This window comes from Pinus tabuliformis, chromosome 7 (assembly GCF_031772625.1).
Source record: "Pinus tabuliformis cultivar Carrire ecotype Pingquan chromosome 7, CPIR1, whole genome shotgun sequence".
In the NCBI taxonomy this organism is placed as follows: domain Eukaryota; kingdom Viridiplantae; phylum Streptophyta; class Pinopsida; order Pinales; family Pinaceae; genus Pinus; species Pinus tabuliformis.
In genome coordinates this window covers 1,303,308,650-1,303,330,176 of record NC_142293.1, presented here as the reverse complement: position 1 = coordinate 1,303,330,176, position 21,527 = coordinate 1,303,308,650, and the positions used below count along the sequence as shown (strand labels likewise).

Genomic DNA, 21,527 nt, shown 5'->3' with positions numbered 1-21,527 from the left:
GATATTTTTGTTACAGATTATTGTAGAGCATTAGGAAAGAAAATTTGTAAGCTTGATTCTCTTCTGCCTATATCATTACTATGTGATTAATAATATCTTTTCTTTGCTAGATGGATATAGGTATGGATTGTAAATTTAGGTAGCATGCACATTTCTACAACATTCTAGATATATATATATATATGGATTTCATCGTTTGTATCCAGTAATGTTCTAATGTTATAATTTTTTTTAGAAAATGATTTTCATTCCTGATAGATCACGATGTTTATAAATTATAAGGATCTTTTTATACAGATTAACAGACATTGTTAGGTGTGGATGTCAAAATGCTAAAGCCCACTTTCTTGAACACCTCAGTGGTAATTGTTTTTTTTGTTAATTAACTCTTTATAATTTTAGTTAGTGTTAAATGTAGTTTGAAATATACATAACTTGTACATATCTATAATATGATATTTATTCACAACTATTCTTTATTTTTTCCATATTTCAATATTTCTCTACCACAAAGAAATAACATGAAAACATAAACAAAATGATAGACTGTTTACCAAGAGTAGATAAGGCAAATTCTAACTATAGCCAACTAACTAATTCTTTTGGAATTTCTACTCCTTATTGCCACTATTATTTTTAAATATAAAACAAGTTATGTTCCTCAAAAATCATTATTATTAATAAACAAATTTTCATAAACAATAGATACCATGTTTCTACAACTCTCTATCTAATAAATTCAAAATATTTTTTCATTAATCCTCATTATAAAAATATTATCACATTAATTGTAACCGTCTCATTCTACCGGCTAAGAATAAAAGGATTCATCTCTTGAATAGACTCTAATTATGATCTTAAAAATAATAACTAGCATTTGCACCAAATGTTGGAAAGGAAACGCCGTAAGGCATAAATTGAAGAACACAAATACAACAAAAGGATACTTTGATAAAGAATAAAAATATATTGAACGCTCAAATCAATGCCCCATTAACTGGAACCAGTGAGTAGACACATCTATCAACATTAGGATTATACACAATGATCAAGAAATTTCCCATATACAAACAACACCTTCCACAACAACTTTTTGTCACATCCACATTTTAAAAAATGTCTTGGAACGTGATTGGAATCTCCCATATTGTCTTTTTCATTATGCAGATAAATCTTCCATATTGCTATTTTCATCATGAATATTGTTAGTTCATTGTTGTAAAGTGTTAGTGTGTTAAATTCAATACTATAAGTTTGACAAGCGAAAAACATTCCTCAATTAGCATAATATGTATTTTTCTCTCACCATGTATTTTTCAGTCATGCATTACAGAACTTCCATCAAAAAGCACAAGCAACAGATTAACATGTATTTTCCCTTCATTATTTTCATCATAGAGCCAAGAAATCTACGCCTTATCTATAAAGTAACAAAAACATTTTGAAATAAGTTTAATATTTCAAGCCAGTGTCTAACCTATAAAGTAACAAATTTTTTTTGAAATAAATTTAATAGTTTAAACAATTGACTAACCTAATTTAATAATTGAAAAATTATCAAAGATGAATTATACTCCATGATAAGAGAGCCAACATTGGAGCCCATACTTTCACTGAAACCAAAAGAAACACAACCACTTGTTAAAAAGAAATTCAAGTAATAATAATAAAACAAAAATAATAAACATTAAAGTATAAAATAGTATTTCCAACACACAGGTATAAATATACATGCTCTATGTCCATTGTTAGATTTGTATAAGAAATATTTGATTCCAGTGAGTGAAGAAAGACACTGTTTTTTACCAAAAGCAATATATGGTATTCCAAACAACGTAAACAATGCAAGTCAAATCAAAAACTGTTTAATTAAAACTTAACTCTTAAACTTAAAGATTACAGATAATTGGAGTTTCCTCTAACCAGAGATAAACGCTCCAAAGGGATTAGTCGAGTCCACCATTCCCTTATTCAATGAGGGTATGGATTATGCAGTGACAACAGTTTCAATAGTTGCTCTTGCTAGTCTTGAACACACAACATTTTTGGTGCTCTCTACATCTTTTTCTTCCCATATCTCAGGCAGGGCTTCTCTAATGTTGTGAATACTTTCAACGGAAAAATATGATTCCTTTGTTCGGACTGAAGTTCACACCTGATGATGACAATATTAAATTAAGAAAAGATTGGACCAATTAAATGAGTTTACAAAAGCCTCATATCCCATTTAGAAAGATATAGTCTTACCAATACAGTTTGCAGGCCTACACGCTTTCCTGTGGCTATATTCCGGTGACTGTCATCAAATAAAATCTGCAGGGAAACACAATAGATTTAATAGCAACTCCTGCAATAGACGCTTTAGAAATGACCTGCGTACGGTAAAGAAAAATGGATGTTGTATGGTATGCCACAAGCCAGAAATGGCTAAAGTATGTGATGTCTAATTGCAGGTTGCCAGATTGTTTTGAGGCTAGATTATGATTCAGTACAAACAGTCCCTTTGTAGCTCCTCTCTACTGAAAAGGGGCTATAATTTGGGAACAGAACTATAATTGAGCATTATGTGGGATGTGATCAAACTAACAAGCATGCCTTGTTTAAACATATCTGGCACACACCTTAAGCTTTATGTTCTGGGACGAAATTATTGTTGAACACAATATTCTCTTTCTAGATCCTCTTTGTTGAAGGATTGTGTACAGAGAGAAGTGGGTAATTGCGAAGTATATGTGACATGATCAGAGTAACATGCATCTCTTTCTTGTCAAAATACCACTGTAGCACAACTTTTCAAAAGACAATAAGGCATTCACCCTGGGGCAAGTTTTTACATTAAAATGAGAATTAACTCTCCAGATTTTAGCCAAGATGGCCATTTTTACAAAACGTATAGATACCCCTCGGCCGTAATCGTCCAACCCTAGCTTGTTAAGGACCTTTGCAACATGAACTTTTTCATTGTTTGTAAATATCTGTTTTACACAACAAAGTTACAAAAGGTTTAGAAGTATGTTTATATATTTCCAAAAAAACCTAGGACTTCATCATGTGCTATCATCATATAAAGAATTTGAAGGGATCCATATGATCTTACAATTTTCCTCTCAGGCATGCCTAATAACAAGTTCTTCAGCACAGGGTCTGGTTTAAGATTCTCATATGGAAATCCTCCATGAAAAAAATTGTATAAGAAATATTTGATTCCAGTGAGTGAAGAAAGACACTGTTTTTTACCAAAAGCAATATATGGTATTCCAAACAACGTAAACAATGCAAGTCAAATCAAAGGAATTTATTGTAATTTTTCTTTTATCAAAAACTGTTTAGCTAAAACTTAAATCTTAAACTTAAAGATTACAGATAATTGGAGTTTCCTCTAACCAGAGACAAACGCTCCAAAGGGATTAGTCGAGTCCACCATTCCCTTATTCAATGAGGGTATGGATTATGCAGTGACAACAGTTTCAATAGTTGCACTTGCTAGTCTTGAACGCACAACATTTTTGGTGCTCTCTACATCTTTTTCTTCCCATATCTCAGGCAGGGCTTCTCTAATGTTGTGAATACTTTCAAGGGAAAAATATGATTCCTTTGTTCGGACTGAAGTTCACACCTGATGATGACAGTGAACACCAATATTAAATTAAGAAAAGATTGGACCAATTAAACGAGCTTACAAAAGCCTCATATCCCATTTAGAAAGATATAGTCTTACCAATACAATTTGCAGGCCTACACGCTTTCCTGTGGCTATATTCCGGTGACTGACATCAAATAAAATCTGCAGGGAAACACAATAGATTTAATAGCAACTCCTACCTGTGCTATCATCATATAAAGAATTTGAAGGGATCCATATGATCTTACAATTTTCCTCTCAGGCATGCTTAATAACAAGTTCTTCAGCACAGGGTCTGGTTTAAGATTCTCATATGGAAATCCTCCATGAAAAAAGTTGTATAAGAAATATTTGATTCCAGTGGGTGAAGAAAGATAGTGTTTTTTACCAAAAGCAATATATGGTATTCCAAACAACGTAAACAATGCAAGTCAAATCAATGGAATTTATTGTAATTTTTCTTTTATCAAAAACTGTTTAGCTTAAACTTAAATCTTAAACTTAAAGACTACCGATAATTGGAGTTTCCTCTAACCAGAGACAAACGCTCCAAAGGGATTAGTCGAGTCCACCATTCCCTTATTCAATGAGGGTATGGCTTATGCAGTGACAACAATTTCAATAGTTGCACTTGCTAGTCTTGAACGCACAACATTTTTGGTGCTCTCTACATCTTTTTCTTCCCATATCTCAGGCAGGGCTTCTCTAATGTTGTGAATACTTTCAAGGGAAAAACATGATTCCTTTGTTCGGACTGAAGTTCACACCTGATGATGACAGTGAACACCAATATTGAATTTGGAGAAGATTGGACCAATTAAACGATCTTACAAAAGCCTCATATCCCATTTAGAAAGATATAGTCTTACCAATACAGTTTGCAGGCCTACACGCTTTCCTGTGGCTATATTCCAGTGACTGTCATCAAATAAAATCTGCAAGGAAACACAATAGATTTAATAGCAACTCCTGCAATAGACGCTTTTGAAATGACCTGCATACGGTAAAGAAAAATGGATGTTGTATGGTATGCCACAAGCCAGAAATGGCTGAAGTATGTGTTGTCTAATTGCAGGTTGCCAAATTGTTTTGAGACTAGATTATGATTTAGTACAACAGTCCCTTTGTAGCTCCTCTCTACTGAAAAGGGGTTATAATTTGGGAACAGAACTGTAATTGAGCATTATGTGGGATGTGATCAATCATCAAACTAACAAGTATACCTCGTTTAAACATATCTGGCACACACCTTAAGCTTTATGTTTTGGGACGAAATTATTGCTGAACACAATATTCTCTTTCTAGATCCTCTTTGTTGAAGGATTGTGTACAGAGACAAGTGGGTAATTGCGAAGTATATGTGACATGATCAGAGTAACATGCATCTCTTTCTTGTCAAAATACCACTGTAGCACAACTTTTCAAAAGACAATAAGGCATTCACCCTGGGGCAAGTTTTTACATTAAAATGAGAATTAACTCTCCAGATTTTAGCCAAGATGGCCATTTTTAGAAAACGTATAGATACCCCTGGGCCCTCACACTGGGCCAAAGCACAGATGCTAGCTATCCTTATTTGTGTACCAAGGGAGATTTGGTATAAAATTTCTATTTTACCTAGATGAGTCAATCTTAATGTAGACCTATATTGATTGCTAATGGATTATATAATTCATTTTCATGAAAAGAGGGATAGCTGAAAGAAAATGGCCATCAAAATATTTAGTCCCATACCGTTCTTTGTGGATCAACATTTGCAAGGTGAAGAGCCTGCTTCATGGCCTCTTTTGAGGGCTTACAAATTATGGGTGCCTTCCGGGTTGTAGAGTTATCAGTGGGCATATCCAAGTCATTATTGCTTTCAGTAATTTCTGAAGGAGGGTTAAGTGTCTCAAAGCATATTATGCCTTCAAAGTAATCATCCAACCCTAGCTTGTTAAGGACCTTTAACATGAACTTTTTCATTGTTTGTAAATATCTGTTTTACACAACAAAGTTACAAAAGGTTGAGAAGTATGTTTATATATTTCCAAATAAAACTACGACTTCATCATGTGTTATCATCATATAAAGAATTTGAAGGGATCCATATGATCTTACAATTTTCCTCTCAGGCATGCTTAATAACAAGTTCTTCAGCACAGGGTCTGGTTTAAGATTCTCATATCGAAATCCTCCATGAAAAAAATTGTATAAGAAATATTTGATTCCAGTGGGTGAAGAAAGACACTGTTTTTTACCAAAAGCAATATATGGTATTCCAAACAACGTAAACAATGCAAGTCAAATCAATCGAATTTATTGTAATTTTTCTTTTATCAAAAGGATTCATCTCTTGAATAGACTCTAATTATGATCTTAAAAATAATAATTATTGTAAAGGAATATGAACAAATTTTATGCAAGGATGAAGGGGAACGTTGCTAGATCAGCCATGTTCCACCTAATCGTTGTAAAAAATTGAGCCAAAATACTTGAATTTTAAATCTCTTATGCCTGGTACTATGAAATTATTGGGGAAAAATATTGTAAATTATTTTTTCCAAGTCTATTCTATCTAATATTAGTACCTCACGTCCTTTGAGTTTTCATGAAAATACCTTTTCTTCTTGGATAGTGTTACAAAATATTTTCCACAACCTCACACTTTTTCTTCAATTTTCATAAGAATTGTTTTAACCTATAGTTCTAATGGGTACTTATCTGCCCCATGAAGCCTCCTAACATAGCCAAACACACCACCACCTCCATTATAAATTTTTGGGACTTCATTTCCACTATCCCACCATCACAAAACTTGGTTAGTTGAGCCATGATTTTAGGATTTTTGTCCCAATATGAATTTCCTCCATGATGTGGTGTAACTAAACTTACCACTTATCTAATCGTATTTTTCTAACAGACACCCAGTTCCCCCCAATAATTTCATATTCCATTCATTTTCAATATGGCTTATCCAACTACATATTTATTTTATTAATTAAAAATAAAATTTTCTAAATAATTACATAATTTGTCAATACATGCTCTAAATCTCTTTCAAAATAAGGAAAGTCTTGTAGCGTAAGATACGATGAATTTTTGGGTATTACAATATTAAATAAAGGGAGTGAGTTCTCTTAATTTAATTTAAGTTAATTTGATGTAATTAAAGATTGGGATTTGATTATCTAGTCAAAATAGAGATTTATTTTAAGAAATGAGGGAATATTTCCTTATCAATGTCATAATGCACCATTAAAGGTTATTTTTTTAAGGGATAGAGGCTTTAGGATACATTTGATATATTCTATGTATAGATGATTAGTTCCATCTTTAGTGGATCTCAAAAGACCATCCTTGTTATATATAATTCATCTTTGTAAATAAAATCAAAGAAATATTAATAGAATAGGAGATATCCAAGAGAGGCTAAGGACCAAAGAGGTCTAATAGAGTGAATCGAAAGGCCAAATAATGTAAATTAGTCTAGATTTGTATATTTTTTTTTCAATTGAATAATATGTGAATCATCCTCTCTTACATGTGTGTTTCATTTTCAAGTTTGAGTCAATATATTTGATATTCCTTGGATATTCCATGTGTGAGGTTGTGGTTGAAGACTTTGAGTAGAGGCAGTCTAATTATCCCATGTGAGAATATGTATGTTTGAAGAATTGGTGTGGCTGAAACAAATTTGAGTGATTGAATTGGTAAAGAATTCACCATTGCATATTAACAAATGATGAGGGTCTACAAAGATAATCTCTATTAGTAGCTTTTTATAGGGTTTTAGCCATACCAAATCCAAAACCATTATAATTAAAAATTGTTGCAAGTTTTAATTTTTTAAGCCTTACATCAGTTGATAGTGTCATTGACAATTCCATTGAAATTTTCCATCTACGAGTTATTGATCTTCGAGCTTGTGAGTTTTTTGTTACCCAGTGAAACCTATGATTTGATACCTATTTTCCTCTAATATGATTCCTTGAATAACAATAATGTGAAAATCCTCTACTAGAAAAAATTTTCTATTGGCCATTTTCCATAGGAGTTAGTGTAAAGCTTTACTTCGTACTAGTAAAAACCTTTCTAGTGTAATCTAACAAAACTGTAGAAGTCCTGTCAACTAATGAGTGTGATAGATGGACTATTATATTAAAATTTTATTCCTTTCCTACCTCCACTGGTCGACAAGGAAGTGTCAAAGGTCGTGAAATGTCGACAATAGATAGACAATACCATCTATTAATAGACAATATGGACGGTTTTTTTAATGATTATTGTAGCTTAGTCTATCGCCACCAATCCACCACGAAAGTAGAAAGAATTATGAGTGTCAGCAAGCATTGTGTGGTCCTATCAGCAAGCAAAGGACCAAGATAGAAGTTTTCCCATATATCACCATATGCCTAATACACATTAGCTATCAGGTTTATTTCATGAAGTTTAATTGCTTTCAATATCTCATGTTTGATTTGACATCCCATTTTTAAGGATCTATCATCTAACTATGACAAAAAAGGAAATCATCGAGTGTTGTAAAATTTCATTGGCCAACCATATAAGATCTAGATCATTTTTGTACAAGGGAAAAGTGCTAGTGGTTGCAAGGGACCAATAACGGTTAACACATTTTGAGTTAAGTCAAGGTTATAGAGCATGATCATATGGCTTCATATTTGGTTAAGCTCCTAGTGCTAAGGGCTTGAAGAGTTTGGTGATTATGCATAGTTGCACATTGTTGATTGTCGAGACACTAGAGATTTAAGAAAACCATTGATGACAATGTTTAAAAGGCTACCCACGATTCGTATTCTTGATTTAATACAACAATGTGCGATTCTCCCACATAGGATCAATGCTGAGCCAAGGGGTTAAAAGGGAAATTTCGATTTGGACCACCATGCATGAAGAAAGTAGGATGCAATTTTCATTATGAACCACCTTTAATGGTTGTAGTGATTATGTCTACAGTTATGTTGACTCATATTTTTCATTTAATTTGGACAAGAGGAGATTTACTTTAGGTTATGTCCTTACTTTTGCAAGAGAATATATTAGTTGGATGTGAAAGCTTCAAGAAAGAATTACTTCATCAATTGATGAGATGTAATATATCCCTATCTCACATGCTTGGAAGGAGGAAATTTCATTGAATGGTCCTTTTGGGTTAGCTTGGAAGAATGTTGAATGACTTAACTACATTTTGTGACAGTCAAAGTGTTTTCCATTTGGATAGAAACACATCTTGTCATAGTAAAACTAGGAGTAATGATATTAGGTATCATTTTGTAACAAGAGATATTGGTGAAGGTGGAGGATATATTAAAGTTTTCCATATTGAAGAAAATTTGTAGACATGTTTACAAATCCATTGTTATTACATAATTTGTGGTGTTGCTTCACTTCTCTTGGCTAACAGAAGACGTGATCAAGGGGATTGGGAAAGGAGTCAAGAAAATTGTGATAGAGATGGGGATTGTTATAATTTGTGACAACAAAATTTAAATATTATAACAAAACAAAAATTTACTTCATCTAAATTTTTTTATAGCTTGAATAATGTTGTTGGTTTCTGAATTCATAGAAGTTTGTATAATGAATCTAACATTGCCAAAATAAAATATGTCAAGGCAGCCAAAGACATTAGTAGAGTGGATTGTAAACTTTAGATAGATATATCAAGGCAGCTTGAGAGATGGATGGAGTAGGTTGTAAGCTTCATTTTCTTCCTGATCAATAAAATACCTTACCTTATATAATGATAGTGTTAAAACGTGTAAAATTTATGTTGTGTGAGTTACTCATTTTATATCAAAGCAAAGAAAAATAAGACAATGGTGAATATTTGCAACTTATATAAAATATTAACAAATTTAACATTCTACATCTCTACTCAATCCAGACATTCCATGCACCATTGATATTTTCGTTTCCTTTTTATAATTATAGTTAACTAATTTTTTTTTCTACCTCACATGGAATTTACCATTAATATTTTGCATAATAAAGTCTGGGTGAATAGGTTTTTCGTATATATTTAATTAGTATATGAACATTTAACACAAAAATTTCCAATTTGATAAATCATAACAAACAAAATTTGATATTAATAAAAAAATATTTAAAAAATATTAAAACCTTTTAATGTATTTCTTATTTTTAAATTATTTAATACCTATTTTCCAGTTTCAAGGCAGAAAAATGTGCAATTAAATCAATATTAATATGGATATTTTCATTATGATTATCGAGTATAAAAAAATGTATAATCAAAACAAAAAACATCAGCAACTTGTGAAGATAAAATGCTGAATGCGAAACGAGCTCGAGAGAATTCGTTCTGACTTTCTATAAAATATAAAATCTCAGTAAATTATTCCTTGTAAAAAATTCATGAAACACAGATCACAACAGATGGAAAAATGGTCTGATTTTATAACTATGTTGGCGCGACAATAAAATTTAACAGAAAAATAAAATGCGGTGTAATCATTTTCGCTTCCTGCCAAAACGACGTTGGTCAGTTTGCCGCATTTTGATCAGGCATCCAGCGAAGTCGGCAGAGTACTATTTTGGACTTCAATTCATTATGAGTTTGGCCTATTGCATCGTTACATCGCTTTTGCTTGTACTACAGATAATGATCTAGGGATGCAATGTCCACACATGATAAAATCAATGGATTCACATTGGGCCCCGTAAAGGTGATTTGCTTGAATATATGAAATGAGACTTTTGTTACATTTAAAATGTTTATGAGTTTTGATAATTTAGTAAGATGGAGTTGAAGTTGTGTTACATCACGTGACATTGATAATATTAAAAAGAACGTTTCACCAAATAACGTAAAAGTGTAATCGTAAATGAACAAATAAAATTTCAAAAACGTTTAACGATAAAAAATATTTTAATATCAATAATTTTAATCAGTAATAAAAGAATGTAACTTTTCGATATTTATTTTTTCGTCAAAATAAGTTATGAGAAATATATAATTTTTTTTTTTTTTTCAAAAGGTGGAAAAATCTATCAAACTCAGTTTGTCAAACCAACAGTGAGGACAGCCATCTCTGGCTGCTATCCGCAAATGTTAGTTGACACATCACTGTTATCAAGGAAAACCAAGCCACCTGAAATAACCTGCTGGTGGTCCGTAAGGGAGCAGGCTTTCACTCCTGCCAGATGCCTCTGGATCTTGGGCCGTTAACCTGTTTCCTTACGTCCGAGGAAGACGAGCTCTTAGCCAAGCAGAAGCAGTTTTAGGGCATACTCCAGGCCCAATATATAATTTTTTTAATAATTAAAATGAAGTTGATATTTAAATAATTAATATTTAAAAAATTGAAGAATAAGAATAATATATTTCAATATGAATTATAAATTAAATATTTTTATATTTATATTTCTTTTTGGGAAGGTTAATTTATTTTTGTAGAAAATGAGATTATATTAAGAGAAAGATTTAATTTGTCATTTTATTACTAGGGAAATTTGACCATAGCTTGAAAATTTTTTTCCTTACAGAGAATAGTGATAAGTGCAAAAAAAAGAGACTACAAAATTCAAAGTACAACTATAGTTTTGTTTTGCTCACTAGAAATACTAGAAACACTAGCCACACATAACGAACAAACGAGTTAACTATACCATGGGATTTGAACTTGAATATGTGATCTTTATAGCCTCCTTTAAGCCTTTACGAGATATTCTCATTATAGGGGTAATGCCAAGTTGCTCCTCTATTCTGTCTAATTTGCAATCCATGTCTCTCAGATGGTGATGAATGCACTCTAATTAGTGAAGGACATCCTTGCGATGCTCATATTAGTTCACCAACATGCACCCCAATCAAAATTCTATCTACTAATAAAGATCAATGGTTTGGATATACATATTAAAATGACTCCTAATGTGCCATATGTCAAGGATCTAATGAGCTCATTCACTAAGACCTTTATATATGTGAGAGACGGGATTCGTACATGGATGCTTCTCCCTCATCTTGAGCAATGTCTTCCTAGATAGGGTATGGTGTTAGGTCCTAATATAACCCACCAAAGTCCTTCAAACGATGGTGAATGTGGGATTGCTCCCTTTGTGCTCGTGCTTGATAATATATTTCTCCTCTCTTAACTTGTACCCTTTGACATGCCATTGAGGTTGGAGATAGTTGTTCGATAGACTAGAAAAATAGATTTAAGACAATAGGGAAGGTCTAACCATAAAGAATATGCAACACCAATTAACTCTCATATTGATGACCTATTCCAGATAGGGGGTGACCCAAAATTGATTTTATCCTTGCCTGCACTATAGAGGGAGGCATAATGATATCCTCACACCACTACCTCCAAGTTATTAGACACCACCATAAAACATGCTTACCATAAAGTCCCCAAGAAAGTTGAAATTGCACTACAGAACCCACATAACAGAAAATGTAAACAATAAGGTGACAAAAGGGGGTTGGAAACACAATTATATAGCAAAAGTCTAGGCATTGAAATTCCTCATGATAAACGAGATGAGATTGTATGACTCCTTATTTCCCCCATTTCCCATAACCAAATAAGACCCAACACAACTTCCCTCCCTATACCACTAGAATTACATATATGGTTGGTTTGAGGTGGGGAATAACAAAAATAGGAAAGTCGATAAGCCACCAAAATGGAGAAAGGGGATGAAAATTTCAAACATCGTTGGCTGCAAATCTTTTGAAGGCATATTAAAGAGGGCTTATAATAAATTTTCATAGAGTATATCAAGTTCATTGTCTAGGCAAGGGCCAAAACTGTCAATTTGAAACAGATAGGAAATAATTGAAAATTGTAGGCATAAGAGTAGAGATGAAATTGGGTGTAAGAAACTGCAACATTCATGCCAGAGAATCTAGAATCTAGAACCTCCTCACACCTCGAAATAGTTACAACATTGTTTTCTTTCTTTGCATGTTGCCCTTTTATACTATTGGAAGAGAAAGTCTTCCCTCTATATAACAATTTTTTTGTATTTCCATTGTTCCAATGCATTTGGACCATTTGCTATTGTAATTTCCCTGCAACCAAAATAGAAATGCTTTGTCGTTTCCTTCTCCACCCACACTAGACTCTGTAGGCAAGCAAGCATCTATCCATAAGATGAATTAATTTCCATGGAGCAATCCATGAGGGAGGCCTTTTTAAGGCCCCTCTCCACACAAGGTACATACACTTGAAGTGCATGCAACATCCGCCACCTCCACCCTATAGTGTTACGACTATTCATTTGATGTCTCGTTTAATGATTTGTTTAGGGATATCATCGATGCACATTAAACTTCTCGAGTATGTGTTTCCACATCCCTAGACTCTTCAACTAGATTGGACGACAATACCCCGACCTCACTTATTTTTCCTAAGAGACCCCATAATATAATATAATATATATATATATATATGACAATAAAAAAAATAGTAATAATAATATGGACTATAATTAAAAGGAAAAAAATATTATTTCTTTCATATATATATAACTTCTATTTTTAAAGAGAAATGTGTAAACCTTTTAATATTTAATATAAAATTGAAAATTTTTATTTAAAAGCTAATAAAAAATTTGGATTAAAATAACAATAAAAAGTATATATTTCTGATCTCGCTCTATACAAGCAAATAATAAATTTTGACATCTTAAATGACCACGAGCCTGACTCATCATATGCCTTTACTTATAACTCTCAATTTTATCATGCATAGAGATCCCATCGAAAGTAATCCTTTTAACCAAAAGAACCTAATATTTGATAGAAATAAAAATGATCTCTTTCTAAATGAATTAAAAACTAATCTGCTTCCTTTATCTAGTATAGACAACATAGAAAACCTCTATCATAATTTTACTACAACCCTCTCATATTCTATTAACAAGTTCTCAATTGAAGTTTCAAATAATAAAAGAAATAGCAAAACCAACCCATGGTATGACAAAGATTGTAAAAGTGCAAGGAGAGCAATTAAAGAAGTTGTTGATGAATCTTTTAAAATGGACAAGATAAAAATATACAAATCTCTAACTAAAAGGAAAAAGAGGCAGTACATTCATAAAAGACAAGAGAATCTCTTACCCCTCTCTAAGGTAGCTCCTAAGAAATTTTGGGGGTAGATTTTGACTAGGAAAACTAAAGATACTAATAAAATTGCTTTACACGATTGGAATTCCTATCTTAAAAAGTTTTATGAATCTCCAAATTTCATGGATAAATTTGAAACCTTGCTCACAACAAAATAAGTTTTCTCATTAGAAGACATTGATTTTTGGGTTAAACACTTGGCAAATCGGAAAGCTAAGGACATCAAAGGTTACCAGGCAGAAATCTTAAAAATTGGAGGTCCTGTCCTCATCCCCCACATCCACAAGCTTTTCAATCAAGTAGTCAAGCAAGGGTTCCCTAAACCATGGACTGAGAGCCTCATTATCACTATTTTTAAAAGTGGGGATACAAATAACTCCTCTAATTATCGGACCATTATGATCAGCCCTCTCTTAGCCAAGCTATATGGTACTATTTGGAAAAGAAGTTGAGCATATGGCTTGAAAGTGAAGTTAAGTGGGCTAAAGGTCAAGTGGGTTTTAGAAGAAATCACTCAACAACAAACCATATCGTTACACTTACGATCATTGTGGAGGATTGTCGTAATGATAAATCCAATCCCTTTTGTTGCTTTGTGAACATTAGAAAGGCTTTTGATACGATTCCTAGAAACAACCTTCGAAATAGATTAGAAGAGCTAAAGGTTCCTTTCGAGTTGAGAGCTGCCGCTATAAGATTATACGAGAATGTAATTGCCAAGCTAAAAAGCAATGAGGGGTGGTTGAAAGATATTAAATGTAATATTGGAGTTAAACAAGGTTTCCCCCTCTCCCCTACCCTATTTGGCATTTACATCGACAAGCTTGAAGGGTATTTCGAGGAAGTAGGTTGTGCTAGCATGATCTTAGCTTGGGATAATCATCACCTTCTCCTATATGCTGATGATATTGTTCTTCTCGCAAGGTGCCCATCTGATCTTGATAAGTAACTTAGGCTTCTTAAGGATTTCTGCTCTACCATGGGTATGACTGTTAACATTGACGAAACAAAAGCTATGATTATCAAGTCCAAGAAGGACACTTATGGTAATTTATGTATGAAAATAATAACTTGGAGGAAGTGTATTCTTACAAGTACCTAGGAATTGATATTCATCACAAGCTCAACTCGAACTATAGCATTGAGAAAATGATTAATGGGGGGTGGAAAGCTTATTTTGGTCTTGAAAATAATTGTAAAACAACAAACCTCATAATGTGGGATAAAAATAAGTTCCTCTTTGAAACTTTAGTCACTCCTGTTATCTTATATGGATGTGAGGCCTGGGGTTGCAACATCTCTAAAGAATCCTGGAGAAATATTGAGCAAATCCAAAAACATTTTATAACGTATAACTTGAGAATTAAAAGAAATACACCTTATCCTTTTCTCCTTATAGAAGTAGGTCTTTCCCCTATCAAGAGCCTAGCTATGACTAGGCTTATGTTGTAGAAGCACAAACTCAATAACATAGGAGATCATAGACTTCCTAAGCTAGCTTTAAATTCCAGCCAAAACCACCTAAGGCTCAAGCGAGGGTGGTATAAAGACACAAGGGCTTGGTTAAACTTTTGGGAGATTAATGAGAATGATGCATTGCAAAACATTAATAACATTAAAAATATGGTTACTTCTAAGTTCAAAGAAAAAATGTGGCGTGAGAAAGATTTAGCAGCTAAAAGAAAATTATGTTATTATAAGAAGGTCATCAACCCCACCCTAGAAGATCAAAATTATCTCTGTCTTAACTAGCTCAAAGAAGAAAATTAATATAGCGAAGATTAGAACGAACTCTCATGAGCTCCATAGTGAAACAGGTCATTAGGCAGTTCCTAAAACACCATGTATGGAAAGGATCTGCCATCTTTGTGAGAATAGGAGCATCAAGGATGAAAACCAATTCATCTTAGAGTTCCCCACGTACAACCACATTAGATCTCAGTTTCATAATCTTTGTCGCAATATTGACCTTCCTAGCCTTTTACGATGTCAAAATTATAGTGAGCTCAAGAGGCTTCTCTCCAAGCTTTTTGAGAATAGGAATAAAATTCTTAAATCAAACTAAATAATTTGTTTCTTTAGGTCTGATAAACCAAATTTTGGTCTCAGACGTTAACTATCATCATCATCATCAATAATAAAAAAGTAGAAATCAAAACAATAATAATGATTATATAAATTTTATGAAAATTGAAGAGTCTAACTAGAAAAAAAAATGTTTTGTTCTAATATATCTTTCAGTTAAATCTCAATTACAAAAACATGACAACATCATTTTTTGTTTTTGTTTTCTAATCTACCAAAATTATATTGATTTTTCAATCGTGTAAATATAAAAAGAAAATTTAAAATTATTTGAAATAAGTTTTTATTTTCCTAATATTAAATCAATAAAATATTTAATATCAGTTTTATATATAAATAATGAGACCGATGACGACATTTAATTTCTCCAATGACCTTCAGAAGTTAAAAAATCAATACCTTAAAAGATAAGAAATTAAGTGAAATTTTTTAACATATTATTTTAGTGTGTAAGCAATAGTATTCCCAAATCACTAAATCACTTAAATTTTTTATAAGTAAGAAACAAAATAAAAAACTAAAAAAACGAACGAAATAAAACTATTCTTATTATACCTCCTATAGTCATGGCATTAAGCCTTCTATTTTTCCTTGGATCGTTTATTATTTAGTTTCTTATTAGAAAATTTTGCAGCTTCTCCATAATTGCAATATTTATGTCATGATTTTTAGATATTTTTAGATTTGTTGTTGGATATTTCTGAAAATGAACTTTGTAGTATTTTTAATTCTTCCAATGTTTTAAATGGTTACTCCAACCATTATCATGGACCAAAGAGCCATATAGCTCTTTGGTCCCTAGTGATGGATAGGATAATCATCTAAAATGTTGGACGGATCAAAACACTACACATTTCATTTCTGGAAATCTCTAAGAACAATATGAATAATTGTGGAAGTGTTAGATTATTTATACTCTTAGATTTTTCATTTTTAAGATTCACAAAAATCACCAAAGATTAAAATTCTTAAAAATATATCATAATCATGTAAATAGCCTCCCCACCTGGGTTCGACTCATGGTGTATGTATCGTTGCTCTGCAGCTCCGTTTCCTATTTCGCTTCGCAGTTTCGACTGTTGTCTCTGCTCGCTTTGATGAATATATACTAAATGTTGCTTTTGCAGCTCCGACTATTGTATCTGCTCGCTTTGGCAAATATATGTATAAATGATGCTTCTTCAGCAGGGATACTCTTCCCCCCTGAAAAACATATTTATTATCAATTACTACCTATTATCATTGACACAAGTATTTACATAAAAGATGGATAGGAACAAGATGTAAATAAATACACGTACAAAGATTTGTTACTCCCCACCATCACTTATATTTTTTTAGTAGGAATAAAAATGCAAGTGTGGAGAGTTTTTCATGGTTACTACTCAATTATTTTTTAAGTTTCATAGATGAATTTGGATTCTTTCTGAAGTCTGATTAACCATTAATTAACTAAAATGTAACTGAATACTTTTATAATCTTTAAATTACTTTTATAATAAATATTAATAATTAACAAGTTTAACATTAAAAAATATTGTTAGTTAACTCGTTTAAAATTGTATTAATTGAATTAAATAGCTTTATTGATAAAACCATAGAATGTAATGAAGATTTCCATAGTTATTCATATTTGAAGAAGATTTATGGATGGAATGGTGTATAAAATTTTCATCCTATGGAAAGTAGACGCTCCACCCATAGTCAAGGACAAAGATTATAGATTGATGAAAATTCGTTCTGGCCTTAAATAAAATAAAATAAAATAAAATTAATTAACTGTTAGGGGTACAAAATAATAATTAAATAAATGTACCCTTGAAAGTTAAAATCAAAGAGAATAGTTGTTTATATTGCTGAACACTCATTTAATTCTAATCATCTTATTTATTTTGATCAATCCCCTGTTCCGTTTCACGACACTCACATCATTAGAGAACCTCTCGAAATAGTGAAACATCCTAATAATTTTAATGAAAAAGATGTTTTTAAATTGATCCAATGTTGGAAGCCTATCCTATTATACATGGTCTTTCTCATTAAAATTTTTATTCACTCGATCACCCTATTTCTTCTCTTGTCATCTCCTTTTCTATGATTCTTTCATTTCCTTATCTGCTATTCCTTTCTATCTATCTTAAGATAATTGTTCTTCTCTTTATTTTTATTTTTTTTTAAGCCTTTTCTAATTTAATTTTGTTTCATTATTCTTTTTCAATTTTTCATATCCTATTAGCTTTATAATTGTTTCATTTCTGGTTTGGTTCCTAATTTTAATCCTTGAGCCTTTATATTTCAAATTTATATTATGTCATTTCCCCCCTCTTTTTAATTTTTATTCTTTCTTTATTTTAATTATTATTTTAATATTAGGATAATAAATAATAATAATGGTAAATGTTTAAATCGATATTTTATTTTTTATTTGACACTTAGGACTTGACTTTAATCAAATACATTGATTTAATTAATTTTTTACCTTTTTTGACTTGATCTTCTACATTGATTTAATTATTATTTTTACCCTTAACAAATAGTTGATTTTATTTCATTTAAATATTATTACTACTCATTTTCCATCATTCTATGTTGTCAAGTCCATGATGATAGATGGAGTGTCCACCCAAAATGCGAAACAAGATAAAAATCATATATACAGTTTTATCTTAATATCTTCTTCAAATATAACTCGTTAATAATTAACTGAAAATTGATTCAAATTATAATTTTTTATTTAATATATATTAAACATAATAAAGATTTATTTAATTATTTTATAAGATTTTAAAAATAAAAACACTTATTTATATTACCTACGTGTTTCTAGTTTATTACAAACCTTGGTTTAAGTGGATGAAATGAAATGAATTTTAACAAATAAATTAAATTATAGTAAAAAAGTTATATAGATTAGTAAAAAAATATTAATAATAAACTAAAATAGTTATAAATTCCAAAAACTAATATCTAATTAAATAAAACCACTTTATTATCAATATTTATAGTTTTTTAAGGTATGTATATTAGACTTTAAAATATATCTATTAATACTTTACACAAAAAAACGTAACCTTCTAGACAATTTTCTTAAAGAAAGAAAGCATTATCACTACAATAAGACATTATTATTCTTATTGGGTAGGATTGGATTCTCCACCCCATAATGCAAAATTAAAATTAGCAAAATCCACAATTAAAATTAAGAAAATACCACAATTTATCAATTAATAAAACCTAAATTAACTAGATTCTAAACATTAACACTAAATTTCATTGCTTTCACTTTAATTTAACTATATTTAAATTAAGCAACAAGTATGAATTATTATGTTACACTTATTTAAAGTGTGACAATAAACTTAAAAGAATATGCTCAATATATGGGACTTCTACTGACAAAATAAAAAAAAAATTCAATATAATTGGTTCACCTATCAATTTTATCAAAAGAGCCCAAAACAACGCTTCATAAATGGTTTTACAACCATCTTGTTACAAAGTACAAAATTTGTAGTAAAATGCATATAATTTATGATTAAGGTTTCCACTAAAATGTTGTCAAGTTGTGGTATTTTGATTTTTATTTTAAGGTAGTTAGAAAAATTAGTAGAATAGTCCTTTGCACTCTATGCTTTATAATTTTGATCTGTCATATGCTAAATATTAAATATCATGTAGTGAGTCAATAATTAAGTTTCAAAGTAGATTAATAAGTTACATTTTCTTCGTTAAATGAGAATAAAGTTATATCGAAAAGATGAGATGTAAAAAAAAATAAGTATTGAGCTATAGTACATTGTTCTTAATATACAAATAAATTAGAAGAGCAAAATACAATTTGTCTATTATAATACAAAGTCAAATTATATGACATATAAACAGTGTTTATGAGATCCAATAGAGTCTAGACAAGGAAAGCTCAACAACCAAGAAGTCAATCTTACGTATTTACTAATGTAAAAAATTTTCCAAGTCCCCCATTTAATTCTTGCATTACTTCATTACAAAGATTAATAAAAAAATTTCAAATTATAATTCACATGTCACTTTTGTTTGATTGGTCTTTCTCGACACTTTTCCGGATTATGAAGGCTCCTAGACAACCCTCTTTTGGAACACGACAATCTTTGAGCTTCGCATGCAACTCATTTAAGACATAATCACCTCTAACTCTCTTTGATGAAGTTTGTATAATTGGCACTTCTAGATCTCTTGCAGGAAAATCTTGATACTGGACTCATAAACACATGAATATCATAACATAACATAACATAACATATAATTAATCATATTACACATGAATATCATACAGTAACATGTAATTGATGGTATTGAAGTCCGAAGCGCAACAAGCATCATCATCATATAATAGACTAATAGAATCGAATTAGCTATACGTTCTCTTGACACGGAGGAACTTTGAGAGCCATTAATTTAATTATATTCGTCTATTCATCAATCAATTTTGAACTTTTAGAAAAAGAATGAAAACTTAACAAATCTAACCATAATCATAATTTTACATGAAGCTACGAAACTATCAGCTATCATCAAAGTATAAGAAAGTCACCATGACATCCCTCCTTGGCGCAAGAATCTTCGTAGCAACAATAGGAATCAAAGAAAACAAAAACAAAAAATCATGGAGAAAACTAGTGTAGTGTACTGACATTTTGAGAACGCAATCATTGTTGTTATCGTGTTACATCATGATGGTCATCTTACACAAGATGATACATCTCCTAGATGTGTTCGAGAGGCATATACTTTTATACTTACCCTGTCATCACCTCTGTTACCATTCATCTTAAAGGAGTCTACTTTCAAGAATCGAAAAACTCTCAAGAAGAATGGTTGTTCTGTATGATGGGCAGTACCCATTTACCCGCCCGTGGGAAGAATGATACATATCCTTGGGATTGGTTAAATAAATTATATGATATATTTTGTTTGTAATTGCGGTGGCCTAAAAAATACGCCTTGAACATAATGAGTGGTGGCTTTGCTTTCTTCTGTCCCTCGGAACATATTGTTGGAAAACATCATGAGAAACCTCTTTCAACAAGACTACAACCATACTTCCTTAAAGAAACCAGCAGGATGTGTAGGAATCTGTATCCAGAGACTAATCTGATGAAAGGAATCATCATCATAACATGTGGAAGGACAAGAGATTGACCAAATTGAAGCATAGAGACTTCGTGTCAGCGACCAAAATTCCTATAATTCTTATGTATGTATCTCGATGCCGAGGTATGAAATATATAAAGGACAGATCCGTGAGACCCTCCAATTAATCAAAATCTCTCCCATGAGCCAGTTCTATTTCTATGACAGAACGACATGAGCCAGTTCTATTTCTATGACAGAACGACATGATTTATGTCAGTTCCTTGTCTCATTCTTGGACGATGACAGTGATCTATGCAGAGCGACAACCTTTTTTGAAAGGTTGCCTCAGACCAAAATGACAACTACAATTTCACAGGCTCTTCTTGAATAGAAACAACAAGTATTAAATCTATAAAAGAAAAAATTCATAGTAGATATCATCTCACACACCTATTAGTACAGAAAACAAAATCTGAAACCTCTTTCATCTCCCTGGGCCTTCCTTCCTTGGATGGATTTTAGCCCATATATGCTCTGATACCAACAAAAAAATTGGACGAGAAAACATGGTGGATATATTCATTCAAAACAATTCATCTATTACAC

General features: G+C 31.5%; 1 pseudogene; it reads right to left on the bottom strand.

Annotated features, from left to right (window-relative positions):
- Positions 1 to 1,987: 1,987 nt before the first annotated feature.
- On the bottom strand, positions 1,988 to 20,690 carry LOC149252282 (uncharacterized; annotated as a pseudogene).
- Positions 20,691 to 21,527: the final 837 nt, after the last annotated feature.